Source organism: Balaenoptera physalus (genome assembly GCF_965194825.1).
Source record: "Balaenoptera physalus genome assembly, chromosome: 11".
Taxonomy (NCBI): Eukaryota; Metazoa; Chordata; class Mammalia; order Artiodactyla; family Balaenopteridae; genus Balaenoptera; species Balaenoptera physalus.
In genome coordinates this window covers 66,571,305-66,586,938 of record NC_138896.1, presented here as the reverse complement: position 1 = coordinate 66,586,938, position 15,634 = coordinate 66,571,305, and the positions used below count along the sequence as shown (strand labels likewise).

At 41.9% G+C, this 15,634-nt stretch overlaps 1 long non-coding RNA gene across 7 annotated transcripts in view; it reads right to left on the bottom strand.

Annotated features, from left to right (window-relative positions):
- The window catches only part of LOC309637797, a 555,044-nt gene that overhangs the window by 439,925 nt on the left and 99,485 nt on the right, over positions 1 to 15,634 (bottom strand). The window lies entirely within an intron of this gene.

The following is a 15,634-nucleotide window of genomic DNA, read 5'->3' as shown; positions in this document are numbered from 1 at the left end:
CCCGTGAGCCACAACTACTGAGCCTGCGCGTCTGGAGCCTGTGCCCCGCAACAAGAGAGGCCGCTATAGTGAGATGCCCGCGCACCGCGATGAAGAGTGGCCCCTGCTCGCTGCAACTGGAGAAAGCCCTCACACAGAAACAAAGACTCAACACAGCCATAAGTAAATAAATAAATAAATAAAATAATAATAATAATAATTTAAAAAAAAAAAAAAAAAAAACACTGTCTCTAAGCTGTCCAAGAGCTAACACAGAGTTCTTGGGTGCCATCACTCCTTCCTGCCATCACTGATAAGGCAGGGAAGACGTTGAGATGCTCACGTTTTTCACTGACTTCTTTGAACAAAACCCACGTGCTCAGCCAAGAACCATTTTTTCTCTGTGTGGATCTCTCTCCTTCATCCTCTGCCCATGAAAAGCCAGAACTTGGGGAACTCAAAGGTTAGAAGAGCAGTTTCCAAAGTGGGGTACAGACTACACAAGGGGTACAGAAGATGGTCCACTGAGGTCATGGGAAAGAACAATTAGTCCTTTTACTTATACTCATTTTTTATCTGGAAGTAAGATTTACCAATATTAAATATATGGATAGATGAAAGTACATGTAAGTAATTTATAAATGAATATGCATATTTTGGGGGTGCATTGTCAAACAGTTTTTACTCGTGGGATGTGTGGCCCAAAAAGTTTAAAGACCACCTACTAGTTAGAAAACCTCGTAAACTTCTGATGACTCAAATTCCCCCTCCAGCTAGTCCCCATCGTCACCCCTGTCAGGGACAATGCTAACTCTCAAGATCAAACCCAGTGCTTAAAGGGCAGTTGCAAGAAGGCAGAGGTGAGGAGGTTATCGAGAGAGCCCCAATCTATTGGTTGAGCCCTGAAATGAGTGTTGTTCCATCCCTTTAGGGAAAAGCTTTCTGTCAGTGTTGCCTGTTTCCCTTGCTCTCCTCCCCAGCCCAGGGAGGAAATGTCTACTTACTACCCAACTACCCTAACTGAACTCCCGAGAGACATCACGTTATCCTTGCCTGGAAACAACCCAGTGGGCAGCCTTGAGGAGTGGGGATTTCCAATAAAGTTTCCTTGTGGCTCTTTGAAGTGGACAAAGTTAAATCTCTGCTTGTAGAGCCAGGTGAGCCAGGCTGTGAGCCAGGTGGACCAGGTAACAGCCCCCTCCTCTATCCAGCCTTGCCTCCCTTTGTATCATAGTGCCCAGAGTGAGCCAGCCAGATAGGCGCAGCAGTTTACAGACCCAGCAACCTGAGAGCCTCTGGGAAGTCTACTTGTGCAGGAAAAGTGCACCAAACGCCACCCGCACTCCTGTCAACTCATAACATCTTCCATGAGTCCAGGAGAGTCTGTCCTCTGCTGTCATCATAGCAAATCTGGGGAGTATGCCTTTGGCACCTCCCAGACAGTGCCACCAAGTTCACGGAGTTCTCAGCTTTGTACTTGCTCAGGGAGAGACAGGACTGGGGGCCTGGGGGCCTCAGACTGTGAGAGCTGCCTTCTCTTCCATGTACTGTGTATAGCAAATGACAAGGGGGCAGTGCTGGCCCAGGGCCAGGATGTGCCCCAACCGTGAGGTGCTAGGTGTCAAGGCGACAGGATGAAAAGTCATGTAATTGCTGTCCTCATTCACTGCAATGTGGTAATTACTTAACTGAAGATTAATTGGAAGGGCTATTTGCCGGCAGTGGTGGTGGTGTTTCCCATTTCACTTCTATCTTCAACATGCCCTTTCTTGCTTCCCAGTAATGACATAATTTGCACTTTCAAGACTGTCCTTTCTGATTTATTCTTCCCTACTATTTCATTAATTTCATGACAAACCAATGGGAAGTCAGAAAAAGATTTTCATCTTTAAAAGAAAAAGGCTGGACAAGTATTCTTTGCCCTGATAGATGCAGACCATGTGTCATGAACGCTCTACCACTGAGAACAGACTCTATGAATCAGCGCTTCTACCCTGTTTGTAATTTGGGTCTTTGTAGAACCACCCTGGTGATGAATGAGTTGCCGTCCTCAGTCTGGCAGAACAGAGGTTCTTCTTTGTCTTTAAATGACACTGTTATTGTCTTTTCTGTGACCAGTAGCGATTCTTCCTAGTGACCCTAGTCTGTTGAAATTTTGACTGTCTGTGGTACAACAGCTCTGCTGATGCCACTTGGCCAGTTGTCAGCTTGGTGCCCATTGATCATTGAACTGTCTAATGACAAAGGAGTAAGTCACCCAGCCTTGACTTGAAGCAGTTAGGATTCTGTTCCCCTGGCCCCCACTCTGTCTTTGATTGCAGGGGAAAATGGGTGTCCTGGCTAATGTTAAAAAGACAGATCTAAATGTGGTTGGAAAGTCTGTTCCAGGCATCATCAGAGCTGGGCTGTAACGGTGGATAATTCTGGACCATAGCACCTGGTAGGGCCCCATCTACCCTCTGTGGGTCACAAACCATTAAAACTAGGAACTTTCTCAACTCTGCATCTTCCCACATTATATTCAGTCCTCTGGAATGCCTCCCTCTGACTTTGAAAACTCCTACCCATCCCTTAAGAAGGCTCAGTTCAAAAGTCACGTCCTCTCTGATGGTTCCTGACCCCTCCCCAGCCCAGGAGAATCCTAGTGTAGCCCACATGGTTGAAGGTAAGAGTAGGCTCCATGCCACGAAAAATCTAGATTCAAATCTACACTGCTTCGATCCCCTAATTCTATTTCCCTTAAAGCCCAAAGACTTTCCCAAAAGCCTGTGAATTTGTGCTTATGGAGATCAACGGTTTTGCGTCCTTATTGCAGCCTCTGTTTTGTATTGCATCAATCCAGAAGGGAAGTTTAACCCTTTCACCATTTGCACTTAAAACAACAGCAACAACTAAGAGATCAACCAGCCCTGTAATAGACCTCACTGAAGGGCTGACGGGCAGCAGGAGTTGGCAGAGGCTGGGAGTGGGGGAGAGGTCGGGGAGCAGGGGCATATAGCATATCACCTAGTAGCTGAAAATCTAACTTAGACTTTCCTGTTCCTCAAAAGTCTTTTTTCCAAACAATAGTGGGCTCCCCCCACAGCACCAGTCTCCTCCTGTGCCCTGACTCCTCGCCTTTGACCTACAGAATGTTGTGGCCAACTCCTAGGGCCTCTCTGATGCCCTGACCCCACTGAAAACTCAGGGCATAAGTGTCCCACTTTCTGTCCCAATCACTTACCCAGAAACAGTTCTCTACCTGTGCAGAGCACTGGGACTCACTGTTAAGATATCATTTCCCACCTAGTTACATGATCTACCCCTTCATTTGTATATAGAGCATTTTGCGTGTTTCCCTATTTTCATCCCATGCATACAGATATATATCATTTATGTGCATGTCTGGATTGATATGGTGCATTTTGTCTAATTCATGATTCGTGGTGAGACACTGAAAAGTTCAGAAGGGAAGTGACCTGAGCAGATTTATGAATTTTTAGTGTAAGGAACATATTGTATCAGGGCAAAGAGACTGTAGATAGACAAATTCGGAGACTTCCTATAGAGTCCAGGAAGAAATCAAGACAGCTTAGATTAGGACAGTGAGGAAGGAGAATTTTGTTGGATCCAGAAGAATTTTTGGAGGCAAAAATGGGATTTGGGAATTGGCTGGATATGGGCAGTTAAAAAGACTGAAGTGCGAAGGATGCATGCAGACCTCTGTCTGGTTCTATTCATTGAGCTGGGGGCTGGGGAAGGAAGACTCCCTTTTGGATATGTTTGATTTGAGATGTTGGCCAAGTGGAGAGGTCTGGGAGGTGGGTGGATCCACAATTGTAGAGATCAGGCTGGAGTTAAAGATCAGAAAGTTGTTGGGACCTGGATGGAGCTAGAAGCTGTGCCTACAGATGGGATCACTGATGGAGTTTATAAAATAGGATAAGGACCGAGGGCCCTGGCCCTGTAGAACTGGACCGGCAGAGGGAAGAGCAGTCAGAATGGTAGAAGGAAAATCAGAAGAGAATCATGTCTCAGGAAACAAGGAAGTTTGAAAAGGAAGTGAATGAGTGGCTACTGAGCAGTCAAGTAGTATAAAGACTGGAAGATATCAGGGCTCTGATTGCGTGACCGGATTGCACTAACCAATACAGAAACGGAAGCACAAGGTTGAGCAGAATCTCGATAAAAGGATCAAGTTGGGTCACATTGAGTTTAAGGTGCTTCTGGGACATCCTGATGGAGATAACCACGTGAAGATTATAAACACACATTCACTCACTGAATTCAGCAACACGTCTTAGTGTCTAGGCTTTGCCAGGCTGGTACCCGGCACTAGATAGGTAGAAAGAAAGATACAATCCTGCTCTCTGGAAGCTTGCAGTCTAGGAAAGGAAATAAGACACAGAATTAATGATGTTGGCATGTCTTTAGAGGAGGATGCACAATCAGGAGTGGGCAGTGTTGTATTTCCCAGAGATAGGCTGGGCGGGTTGGGGGGGCGGTGGTCAAAGATCTGTGTTGAGCATCTCAAATCCACGAGTCTGGCTTGTTCTCTGTTCTTTCCTGTTCCTCCATGGCTCCTTCATGGTTCCTTTTGTTCCTTTATTTTGACTGAATGACACATTTGGGGTTTGGAAAATGTGTTCCTGCTGCAAAAGAACCTGGATTCCCTATGATCTTGAGCATCTGTATTACATCCTGAGGTTCTGAACTGTGTGGGTGGAAAGGATACTCAGAGTTCCCTGGGGTGCTTTTTAAGAATACGCATGCCGGGACTTCCCTGGTGGCGCAGTGGTTAAGAAGCCGCCTGCCAATGCAGGGGACACGGGTTCGAGCCCTGGTCTGGGAAGATCCCACATGCCGCAGAGCAACTAAGCCCATGCGCCACAACTACTGAGCCTGCGCTCTAGAGCCCGTGTGCCACAACTACCGAGCCCGTGTGCCACAACTACTGAAGCCCGCGCTCCTAGAGCCCGTGCTCCACAACAAGAGAAGCCACCGCAATGAGAAGCCCGCACACCACAACAAAGAGTAGCCCCCGCTTGCCACAACTAGAGAAAGCCTGCGTGCAGCAACAAAGACCCAATGCAGCCAAAAATAAATAAATTTATAGAAAAAAGAAAAGAAAGAATACACATGCCATATATCTGGAGAAAGCTCTAATTCGAAAAGATACACGCACCCCAATGTTCATAGCAGCGCTATTCACCATAGCTAAGACATGGAAGCAACCTAAATGTCCATCGACAGAGGAATGAGTAAAGAAAATATGGTACATATATACAATGAAATATTACTCAGCCATTAAAAAAGAATGAAATAATGCCATTTGTGGCAACATGGATGGACCTAGACATTATCACACTAAGTGAAGTAAGTCAGACAGAGAAAGAAATATCATATGATATCACTTACATGTGGAATCTAAAAAAAAATGATACAAATGAGCTTACTCACAAAACAGAAAGAGACTCACAGACATAGAAAACAAAATTAGGGGATTTCCCTGGTGGTGCAGTGGTTAAGAATCCGGCTGCCAATGAAGGGGACACGGGTTCGAGCCCTGGTCCGGGAAGATCCCACGTGCCGCAGAGCAACTAAGCCCGTGCACCACAACTACTGAAGCTCACGTGCCTAGACCCCACGAGCCACAACTACTGTAGCCTGCACACCCTAGAGCCCGTGCTCCGCAACAAGAGAAGCCACCGCAGTGAGAAGCCCGAACACCACAATGAAGAGTAGTCCCCGCTCGCCACAACTAGAGAAAGCCAGAGCAGCAACAAAGACCCGACGCAGCCAAAAAATTAATTAATTAATTATTTTTAAAAAGAAAACAAAATTATGGTTACCAAAGGGGAAAGGGGGGAGGTATAAATTAGGAGTATGGGATTAATAGATACACACTTGTATATATAAAATAGATAACCAACAAGGACCTACTGTACAGCACAGGGAACTATACTCAATATTTTGTAATCATATATAAGGAGAAAAAATCTGAAAAAGTATATATATATATATATATATATATATATATATATGTATGTATGACTGAATCACTTTGCTGTACACCTGAAACTAACACAACATTATAAATCAACTATACCTCAATTAAAAAAATTTTTTAAGGAATACACATGCCAGCCCCCATCCCCCTTACAAAATCCTAACATTTCACATGATTCTACTCCCTAATCACCTCCCCACCCTGGCCCAAGACACTAGTGATGCTGAAAGTAGGTGTTCCTGAGTTGGAGGCTGACTCAGAGACCAAGCAGAAAGAGCGGAGAGGAGCGAAGAAAGGAGTGGCAAGGTCCCCAGGTTTCCTGCCAAGGCTGCTGGGTCAGTGGCAGTTCCATTAGCTGAAACAGTGAGAACAGATTTGGGGATTAGAAGTACTTTCTCTTGCTCTGTAGTTTGCTCAAATTTTCGCTTGAACTGATTTTGTAATCTCCACATTTTGTAATTAGCTACTGTGAAACACATCTAAAATAATCATTCTGAGTAACTAAAAGAGGTCCTTCATGGACTGCTTGTACCATTTCCTCCACTATTTGTAACTTAGCATTCTGGCTGTACAGCCTGGTGACTGAGTTTATGGCTAATAATTCCTAATATTTTCACAACATCCTAGCTCATGCATGAAGACAAATCTCATCCCATCTGTTTTTTCTGCTAATGGGTCAGTGATGTCCCCACAGCTAAATTATAGCAATTATATAGAAAATAACATGTTTACTTTGAAAAGCCAGATTTGGTTTTCGTGGCTGGGTAGTTTTGACAGATGCGCAACTGTTTCTAAGAGGGTGAAGGTCTTCACTCTTTTACATCTGTAAGAAAAAACCACATGGAATCCCGTTCTGCAGTTACCGTAAAAAATGCTATTGAGGATATTGTCCGTTATATTGCCTGGGGTCCTTTATTTTGGAATTATACTCCAAGAAGCAATGACATTGCCCTCCAAACTCACTGCTATTACCGACAGCTCTGCAAATTTTCATGTTTCTGTGGAAAAGTATTATTATTAAAGATGCCTAATATTCAAAGGGGGTTGAGGTGAGCTGAACTCAAGAGTAGATTTTCTTTCTTTCTTTTTTTTAATTAATTAATTAATTAATTATTTTTGGCTGTGCTGGGTCTTCGTTTCTGTGCGAGGGCTTCCTCTAGCTGTGACAAGCGGGGGCTACTCTTCATCGCGGTGCGCGGGCCTCTCACTATCGCGGCCTCTCTTGTTGCGGAGCACAGGCTTCAGACGCGCAGGCTCAGCAATTGTGGCTCATGGGCCTAGTTGCTCTGCGGCATGTAGGATCTTCCCAGACCAGGGCCCGAACCCGTGTCCCCTGCATTGGCAGGCAGATTCTCAACCACTGCGCCACCAAGGAAGCCCCAAGAGTAGATTTTCTTTTATTTAATCTGTATTCTCGCCCTCTATGTCCTACCCATTTCTCAAAGCTGAATGGCTTTATTTACATAATTCTCCATCTTTGTTTCCCTTCCTCAAAGATGCTTTTGATGCAGAATAACTTCCTCTCCATGTTTATTTTTCTTTAGCACAAGAGGAATTCTAATGCATTTCCTTTTTGCCAGTAGCTCATGATAACCAGTGTAACCCAAGTGGAAGAGATCTGAGACCCTCCCTGGTGTCATGGATATTTGGAAATAGCTGTCTCCTCTACTTCAGCTCTATCCCCCTCATCCTGACACCATGATGCCACTGAATGCAGCTGTGGGGTTGCCAGTCCACTGGGCTCAACTGTCCTCTGCTGGTGACCACCACTCATAACCCAGCCTTTGGGAGGCACACTTCCTTCCCTTTGCTTCCAACACACCATCTCCTGATTTTTCCTCTTATCTTAATAAACACATAGGCACAGATTGAGCAGAGAAGGAGTCACTATTTCCAACTCCTTTGGAAATAGTGTGACCAATGATACGGAAGAAAACCAACAGAGGGTGATGTCATAGAAGCCAAGAGAAGAAAGGAGTAGTTCACTTCATCAAATGCTGCAGAGAGGACCAAGTCAGATGGAAACAGTGAGATGGCATTGGGTTGGCAATATGGAGGTCAAGCACACTTGGGCACGGATGGTCTCAGCATAACAGTGGATGTGGAAGCCTGTTTGGAGGGGTTAAGGAGAGATGAGTCATGAGCAAGTGGAGAGAGTGAGGATAGACAACTCTTTGGAAGAGTAGAGAAATGGGTCCTGGCAAGAAAAGAATATAAGTCAAAGGGATTTTTGTTTTTGTCCTTTTAAGATGGAAGATTCCAGAGAATATCTGCATCTTGGTGGACTAATTCTATATAGAGAGAGACATTATAAATGCAAGAGGGAGAGGGGGATACTTCCAGGAGCAACATCTCTGAAAGGGCAAAAGAGGAAAGCAGGGATACTTATCCATGGTAACAAGCTGGCAAGTCAGAGAGCAGAGGTACAAACACAGTGAGATTTGGAGATTTGGTGACTGGATGATGTTTGTTTCCATCTGATTGTGTCTATATTCTTAGTAAAATATGAGCAAGGTCATCAGCTGAGAAGGAACATAGGGGATGGAATTTGGGTTTGAGAAGAGAGAAGATGTATGAAATCATCATTGTAGAGAGTGAGAAGAAGAAAAACATCCTAGGAAGTGCAGTAAGAAGTGTGGCGCTGACTGCCCATTTGGGATTTGTGGTCCAGAATTTAAAATGAGGCTAAGGAAAATAGAAATATTGCCTGGAAAGCACTTAGCCCTGACCTGGTACATAGTTCACACACAGTAAATGCAAGCTATTACTATTCTGACACATGAATATTTCTTTTTTTCTTTGCTTAGATGAGACACAATCCTGTCAAAAGAAAGAAGGAAGGAAGGAAAGGAAGGAAGGAAGGGAGGGAGGAAGGAAGGAACTGAATCTTGGGTTACATTGTTTTACCAGCATTGCAAATCCATTAAATAAAGAAAATGTTTCCAATAAAGAAAGGTGATTAAACTCAAAAGTCTTGAAAATGTAGACCGAACGGCCCAAGAAACTGACAAAACATGAAGAGCATGAGGCTGTTACCAGAGCTTTGTGCAGCCCTGTGACATAAGGACATCATCGTTCTGGGATTACATACCATAGTAGGCAGACTATGATAGGGGCATATTGAATGTGAAAAAAAATAACTGGTGGCTCAGTTAAAAGAGTAATAGAATCAATTAAGTAGCTCTCATATTAAAGTGAGCTAAGAAAAGAATTCAGGCAAGCTATTATTACAACGAAAATATCGCCATAAATTTGAGACTTGGGAATGTCACTGGTCTATCCTTGTTTGAAATAAGAAGCAACAACCTCCTGTGTCATCCCACTTCCAGAAATTGTATGAGATCCTATAACATGCAGCCTTAACTCCCACACTGCGGTCCTCGACCTGTCCTTATTGGATGGGGAGAGGAGGCAGTGTCCTTGGAGAATAGAGCCAGCTGATCAATTAAAATCTGTTTGTTTGTTTTTTTATCTTATTGAGATGACCATACAGCTTGTGTCCTTAAATTTGTCAGTGTATTGGGGAAGGGAGGGATCAGTCTCTTCACAATGTGGTAGTGCATCATTTCTGTACCTCCAAGTTAAAGCTCAATGAAATGATGCTGTGTGGCTTTCCAAATGTGTGTTCTCAGTACCCCTTTACACAGAGCTTTTCTGAAACTAGGTGACTTAAAACTATGATGTCCACTTTTCTTTCCCATGCTGTCAAGGGGTTTCACCTCTGAGAGATACAAGGTCTCCGTCACCTCTGCTCGAGTATCACCAAGTCTCCATTCCCCTTCTCGGTGTCCCAAGGTCCCTCCAACACTACTAATTAAAACACAACTCCTGGGAGTAGTCTTGGTTGTGTTCGAGTTGTAAAAGTCTGTCATTGTGATTTGTTAAAGACTTGGGGTGTGGAGGATTCCTCAGCCCCTGGCTGGTGAACATTTCTCTGTGCTCCTACAAAATGGCAAAACTCTATATTTAAATCTTTGTATATTAAATTCTGAAGCGTTTACAGCAATTTTAATAATTTACTTGCTTATGAAAGGTTATCCTGGCATGTCTGGGTTAATAATATTCTTTTGGATACAGTACTGACTTGATTTGCTAATATTTTATTTAATATGTTGACAATGAATAAGAGAAACTGTTTATTTTTTACTTTTTTGTATCCTCTTTATTACCATTTTATTGAGATATAATTCACATAACATACAATTTACCTATCACCATAATTAATTTTAGAACATTCTCATAACTCAAAAAAGAAACTACAGAACAAATGTATAGGTACCAAGGGGTAAAGGGGTGGGGTGGGAGGAACTGGGAGACTGGGATTGACATATATACATTATTGATACTATGTATAAAATAGACAACTGATAGGAACATACTATGTAGCACAGGGAACTCTACCTAACGCACTGTGGTAACCTAAATGGGAGGGGAGTCCAAAAGGGAGGGGATATCTCTATGTGTATGGTTGATTCATTTTGTTGTGCAGTGGAGGCTAACACAACATTGTAAAGCAACCATACTCCAATAAAAATTAATTAAAAAAGAATGAAACTACATATTCAATAGCAGCCACTACCCATTTCCCCTCAAACACACCCCCACCCCTAGGCAACAACTAATCTACTTTCTGTCTCTATAGCTTGGCCAGTTCTAGACAATTCACCTAAGAGGGATCATACAGTATGTGGTCTTTTGTGACAGGCTTCTTTCATTTAGCATAACATTTTCAAAGTTCATCCATGTTGTAGCATGTATCATTCCTTTTATGGCTGAATATATTCCACTGTATGGATGTACCAAATGTTGCTTATTAATTCATCAGTTTATGGACATTTGGGTGTCCTGGGTGTTTGAAAATTGTATGCTTTGCATTGGGTACAAAGTTTTACATGTATCTATTGCACCAAACATATTAATTATATTATTAAAAATATCTATATCTTTACTTAATTTTTGTTTACCTTACATGTCTGTTTCTGAAACAAACATGTTACTGTATTCCATTATGACTGCAAACTTCTCAATTTCTCCATATTTTTCTTTTCCTTTTCTGCCTTATATACGTTTTGCCGAGTTGTAAGGAATATAAAAGTTTGTGATTCACATTCTTGGTCCAATATAACTTTGATCCAAATGAACTATTCTTCTTTGTCCTGCTTAATGTAATTCTTCTTGAATTCATTTTTCCTAATAATTTTGTTATACCTACCCTACTTTTCAACTAGCAGTTGCTTACAATAACTTTCTCAATGTTTGTCATTTGACCTTAAATGTGTCATAAATAGCTGCTATATAGTTTTGTGACCATTTTTCATCGAAACTAAAGAGGTTACCTTTTAATAGAAAAATATAACATTCACACCTGTGATTACTGATAATTATGTACTTTTTACATCTTTATTATGACTTAATGTTTTAAATTTAGTCTATGATTTCTTGTTGCTCTTTTATACCTTTTCCTGTCTTATGTTGGATTGAAAAATGCATGAAATTTCTATTCTTCTAGAAATAACCCATAAAATATTTCACTCTCCTTACATACCAATATGATTTGGACATAACCATCATTTTTACTGATTTCTTTATGCACCTATATTCTTTTATCCCATGTCTTTCTCTTCCTTGGGTTTTTAATTTTTCTGGAGTATATCATCAATATTGTCCATGGAAGTAAACTTTCTGGGTTTTTAAACATTTTGAAAATGCCTTTATTTTGCCTAAATACAGGATTTCAGGTTCATAATCTCAGGATTTTAAAGATATTTCATAATCTTTAATAATCCAGTGTTGCTAGTGTTTAAGCATGCAGTTTCCTCCATCAACTGATTTCTGGGGTTTTTTTTTTCCTTTAGAAGGAAAGAAATGTCTGATCCATTGATGGCACATCCTTGTTGTTTAGTGCTGGATTTAGTCTTCCCCAAAATATATCTTTTCTGACATTATTAGGGATCTTTTGATAGTGAGGATACCAAGTTAGCCATCTTGAGCCAATTACTGTTCCCTTCTCTTTAATGATAGTGTAACCCTTGATTATTAAGTTTAAGGATCTATCATTAAAGTTCCCACTGCAGGTTAAGTAGGTTTCTAGAAACATGATTTTACTTTTGGCCTTTGCAAATACTCATAATAATGAGTTTTGCTCTAACACAATTCTGCTATTTTCAGTGATAAATAAAAGAATTAAGTCCTTCTTAACTTATAACGTTTTCAAGCATTTCATTTATATCACACATTGCTAATATAACAATCAAGTGTTCACGATAATAAGCTGAGATTTTTAAGTGACTTTTTCTGACCTAGACACTAGATCTAGGTCCTCCTAGATGAGGAGTCCCACATCTCTCAAGAATCGGCCTGCATTAGGATCCTTGTTGCGTCACCAGGAGCAGCTGGCGGGAGGCGTGACCTCAGCGATGTTGAATTCAGAGTGCAGCAGCTGGGGCAGAGAGTCAGCTATGCTCACTGAAACAGGAAACCTGAGCAGCACACCATCACAAGGCCGCCGCAACCAGCAACCTCTGGATGGATGAGGGCCCGAGGTCCTCACCTGTTAGCATGTCTTCATGACTGGCTGATATAAGAAACAACTGCATAAAACCCACCATTGTCCTTCACGGTAGGCAAACCGCTGGGGACACTGTCCACTACATCACAGCGTCCCCTTTAGGAGAGCCCAAGAAAAACACTTCCTGTGGCTCTGGGCCAGGCAAAGTCATTCCTCCTGCACAACTAGTATGTTTTCATCCTGTACACACATGGACTTCCTAGCTGATTTTCTCTTTGTCTTACCGTTAGGAAGTTAAAAGCCGGATCTGGGGTCTATCTCTAGCTTTGGGGGCTTTTATTTCTCAAATATTCTAACTTTTTATTTTTTTTTAAACCTTAGTAGATTGATGAGTTTTAACCCCAGGAAAATTTTTTTTTAATTTAATTAATTTAAGTATTTATCTATTTTTGGCTGTGTTGGGTCTTCGTTTCTGTGCGAGGGCTTTCTCTAGTTGCGGCAAGTGGGGGCCGCTCTTCATCGCGGTGCGCGGGCCTCTCTCTATCGCGGCCTCTCTTGTTGCGGAGCACAGGCTCCAGACGCGCAGGCTCAGCAATTGTGGCTCACGGGCCTAGTCGCTCCGAGGCATGAGGGATCTTCCCAGACCAGGGCTCGACCCCGTGTCCCCTGCATTGGCAGGCAGATTCTCAACCACTGCGCCACCAGGGAAGCCCCTAAATTTTTTTTTTTTTTTTTTTTTTTTTAATCTTCCCTGATTCCTTTAGTCAATACTACTGTTCTCTGCAAGTGATCTAAACTCCCTTCGGAAATAAGGCAGGAAATAATCACCTTAAACTAGGCTGGTACCATTTGGAACTAAAAATACTAGATTTTAAGTGCTTTAATTTGTTCCTTTTATAACTTTACATATAGGTCAAATCCTTTCACTCTAAACCAGTGCTGTCAATAGAAATAGTATGTGAGCCATATGTAACATTGAATTTTCTAGGAGCCACATTTTAAGAAGTAAAAAAAAAGCAGGTGAAATTGAGAAAATTTAAGTCTTCCAAAGGTCAGTGTGTACTTTATAGTGAGAGCACATCACAGTTTGGAACAGCTACACTACAAGTGTTCATTGGTCAGGTCTAAACACAAAGGCTATGAATGGTGACCAGGGTCAGAAGAGTTTTCCAGATTATAATTACAACGTATCCGACCTGTATTCATAGTTGGCTTTGATTGAAGATTTCTGAGCTCCTGGGGGTTTCTGATGCACACACTAGGTCTAAGAAAGTATGAGCTCTCCTGACAGGGGTAATGACCATGGAAACCCAAAGACTTCTGGATCTATTTTAACTTGTCTATGTTCAGTTGTTATTTTTTTTCTTGACTGGACCACCCTTGGCTCCTTCTAAGAAATAACATAATATAAAATGGTTTGGGGCGTCTAGTAACAAAGAAGGATAATAGAAATAGAGATGCATTTTGTTTATTCTGAACTTCATCCAGAGTAGTATTAAAAATTACTTTAGGGCTTCCCTGGTGGCGCAGTGGTTGAGAATCTGCCTGCCAATGCAGGGGACACGGGTTCAAGCCCTGGTTTGGGAAGATCCCACATGCCGCGGAGCAACTAGGCCTGTGAACCACAATTACTGAGCCTGCGCGTCTGGAGCCTGTGCTCCGCAACAAGAGAGGCCGCGATAGCGAGAGGCCCGCGCACCGCGATGAAGAGTGGCCCCCGCTCGCCGCAACTAGAGAAAGCCCTCGCACAGAAACGAAGACCCAACACAGCCATAAATAAATAAATAAATAAAAATTAGAAAAACAAAAAAACAAAAGACGATGTACAAAAACATTTAAAAAAAAAATTACTTTAAAGCATGCTGATACAGGTACAAGACCAGAAAACCACTGTAGGTGTAATCAACAAATGAACAACAAAAAATGTTTGATTCTCCTTGTTTTAGAACCAGCTCTAAAACTTTACACTTTAGTTTGGATAATAAAAGTGTTATTCATTTAAATCAGGACTAAAAGACCAAAAATGTAGTTAAATTCCTGAGAGCTGAAAATTTGATTTTTTTAGGGAAATTATTTAACCCATGAAAGCCTCCATTTCTACATGAGTATAAACAGAATAATAATTACATCATAGAATGGCTATGAAGATTAACAATACTGTGTATAAAGCTTACAACAGGCAAATAGTATGCACTCAATAAGTGGTACCTATCATCATAGTTAATCACTAAAGATTATTAAATCCTGGTATTCCTAACCTGGAGTCTGCAGATCCTTAGTCCATGGCTAAAATGGTGGGGGTGGGGGAATTCCTAAAATTGGATGGGAAAAAAGACTCCACCTACATTTTCACTAACCTCTAACCCAAATTTAGCCTTTCCTCCATTATGAATGCTGGCAACATCCCAGTAGTACCTGAAGGATCTGTAACTTTGCACCCATAGAAGTCACAGATATTTTCATATTACACTTCTGATGCTACAGACATCTCAAAATATCTTTTATCACCTTTTTGAAATTCCAGCCTTTGTGAGACCTGTCGCTAAATCTTGTTAATTAATGCATTAGTAAAGAAGCAATACTATGTTATCAATGTACGATTTTTAATTTCAGTATAATAGGTTTCCTTTGTAATCCTACATGTTTTATTTCATGCACTTAAGGCATTATTCTGAGAAGGGGTCCATAGGCTTCACAAGACTGCCATGGCACAAAACAAGGTTAAGAATCCCGAACTTTTAGTCTATCTCTTTGCTTCCAGAACGCGAATCAAGTTTGACAATTAAGCACCTGCCTGGATGAGCCCATTCCCATAGTCTTAGGTTTGTTCTCCTGTGTTTAGCTTGATAGTAAGATATTACTGTTCTGGTATCAATCAACCTTCTGTCAATTAACCTTTCTGTTCAAGGTTCTGTATTTAAGTTGATGGGCTGATTTTCTGGTGTGTTCGTCAGCATCTCCTGGCAACTTGTTAGATTTGCAAATTCTCGGGCCACACCCCAGACGTCCTGAAACAGAAGCTCTGGGGTCTATCAGTCTGTATTTTATTAAGCCCTAGGGGAGATGCACGTTAGAGTTTGAGAACCACCGCGCTAGGGAATCGGAGGGCAGCCCAATCCTGGGCAGGAGGCTCCCACCTCGACCCTTGGTAGGGACTA